This window comes from Branchiostoma floridae, chromosome 5 (assembly GCF_000003815.2).
Source record: "Branchiostoma floridae strain S238N-H82 chromosome 5, Bfl_VNyyK, whole genome shotgun sequence".
In the NCBI taxonomy this organism is placed as follows: Eukaryota; Metazoa; Chordata; class Leptocardii; order Amphioxiformes; family Branchiostomatidae; genus Branchiostoma; species Branchiostoma floridae.
The window spans coordinates 24076935-24079784 of NC_049983.1; positions in this window are offsets into that span (position 1 = coordinate 24076935).

Sequence of the window (2850 nt, forward strand, 5' to 3'; positions counted from 1 at the left end):
ATTTGATTTTTTGCGTTGTCATGTTTAAATCCTGCGGCGGAATAAAAGACTGTACAATGCAAACAGGTGTTCGCTTCCAAAACCAACGATTTCACGGCCAAAAGCTGCATGATATTTTGTAGGATTGTTTGCTGATTTGCGGTCAGCTTTGTGCAGTATTTAAATATACAGTAATTGTGTTTAGTGATGGGTAAATAAAAGAACAAGCCGAGGACAACAAGAAAGGTGAGCACATACAGCATATTTCAATCCATCTCCCTCCCCATGCGAAGATGTACTGTTCTATATCAACCTGGATTTTTTTTAAAAAGGCCCCACCCGATACAAGAATGGACTCTTCCAGAACAAACTGGTGCTAAAGCTACCCCCATACCAATTTCCAGATCTTCTCCATGTCACAGGAAGCCGAAACATAAACTTTTGGTAAAAAATGGCAAAACTTCGCACCCAAGTTTAACAATTGTTAACTGATGTTCACAGAAACGCGACAAAAATCAAATATTTAAATCCATGTATGGACAAAAAGAGCTTAATGAGTCACGTCACAATCCACACACTGCGCATGCTCCAAGTGACGTCAGCTCAGAACCCAGACACTAATGAGGCGGGCCAGGCGAGTCTGACCGCACCCACGGCAGGAGCTCGAGTCAGACGGTCTGATTTTCCATCCAACAATACCTGATGACTTTTCCGGGAAAAATCTACGGAAGAAACGGGTTGGTGTGACATTTGGTTTTAATTGGGCTACTTACGCGTAGTTTCAACATTATATGGTTAAGAAAAGATATGTAAGGCCGACATTGATGAGCAGACCGACAACAGCCGATCACACGATAAGTATTAATTTGGCATGGGGGTCGGTCTATTCTTGTTCTCTTCGAGGTAAGGGTATTGGTAGTTTGAGTGTCTGTTAGTGAACGCATATAATGTGAATTTGGTGCACTCTGTGATTCCAGAAGGGTATGGAGAATGTCCTAGATGTTTTATTTGAAGATGTCTGTATAGGCGGTGTCCGAATATTCCAATGTTTGTGTCGAAACAGCCGCTTGAGAGAACACTACTGGCACGCGACACAATGTACACTACATAAGAGACTGAAAATCCGTATTTTCATAACTCCAACACGTTTCCATTTGTCTTCTCTCTTAATCTAAATTATACCGAGATAGATGACTTGTCAAAATAAAATGTACTGTATAAAGATTTCACAAAGGCAGATTAGTCTACCAATGGTTCGGCACATGTGTTAGATCAAGCCGACGTCTGCTTTCATCATTAGAACAGCTATTGGTTACTGCTTTCAGAGTAATATATATATATATATATATATATATATATATATATATATATATATATAGAGAGAGAGAGAGAGAGAGAGAGAGAGAGAGAGAGAGAGAGAGAGAGAGAAAGACAAAGAGAAAGACAAAGAGAAAGAGAGAGAGAGAGAGAGAGAGAGAGATGAATAAACAATTCAATCTTCTGGCAGTGTTAGGCTCTAAAATAGAACACATACCCCTTTGGGTAGAACGGTGTAGACCGCCGAATTTTGCAGCTTTTTTGAAAAGCATTTGTTTCCGAAAAGTACTAATTTCGTCACCTTAATTACTATCTCGAGTCAGACGGTGTGATTTTCCAAAACTAATAGCTGCTGACTTGTCCAGGAAAAATCTACGGGTGAATCCGGTTGGTGTGACTTTTGGTTCTGATTGAACTACTTATAGAACACGTAACTGCAACGCTGTATGGTAAAAAAAAAGATATTTGAGGCTGCCATCGAGCAGACCGACAACATCTGTCAACATAACTGCATCAAACGATCAGTATTCTTTCTTCGGAGGAGGGGGATCTAGTTTTGTTCTCTTCGTGTTTAGGACATTGCTAGGTTGAGTGTCTCACAGTGAACGCATTGATATAGTGTGAATATGGTGCACTGTGTGGTTCCAGAAGGGTTTGAAGAATTTCATAGCTGTTTGATTCGCAAATGTCTGGATAGGCGGTTTCCATATCTGTCCTCTTAGCCTCAGTTACACCGAGATAGATGACGTGTCAAAATAAATCTACTGTATAAAGATTTCGAAAAGGCAGATTAGTCTACCAATGCTTCGGCACATGTGTTAGATCAAGCCGACACCTGCTTTCAACATTAGAACAGCTACTGATTTATTTTTCTTATTGCTGACCGATTGTAGCTCATAAAGACCCTTGCTTTCTTTGAAATCTGGGATCCCTCTCCCCCTGTGCATGTTGATTTGATTATAGGAATGAGATGTTCTGGGAACCCCAAAACCGATGCGAGCGTGCGAATAAAAACGTTTTGCCCCCCGAAAGGGAATATCATACAAAACGTAAAAGTGTGACTGAGAAGACAGCAAAGCACACAAAGTGCAAAAAAAGATTCGTTTCTTTTCTTCAGAATTCGTTGAGCGATCTGTCAAATTTGAGGTCGCAGACTGAGAGCTGAAAAAGGAATATCGGTAGATGTCAGTTATGCAAATGTGGACCTGATTTGCATAACTACAAAATACTATTATTCATTGATGGTGAAAGATGGGAAATTCATTCTTCTGGTTGCTGAGTAAAGTTAAACATGATTAAACATATATCAATCAAATTATTGGATCATTAACACAATCCATCTGCAAATGCTACCATAACCTTCTTTATTAATATGAGATTTTCATACTTTGAACAAGTTGTTTTTGTCTGGATCTCTGTCTTCGCACCTGTGAATCAAGATCATTTTTATTGATTAGTCTGGCATTTGGCTCGTCTGTCTTTAATGTGGCATCAAGCACCTTGACAACACCGTAAACACATTGACTACTTTTACGGAGGATGTGTCCTTCAAAC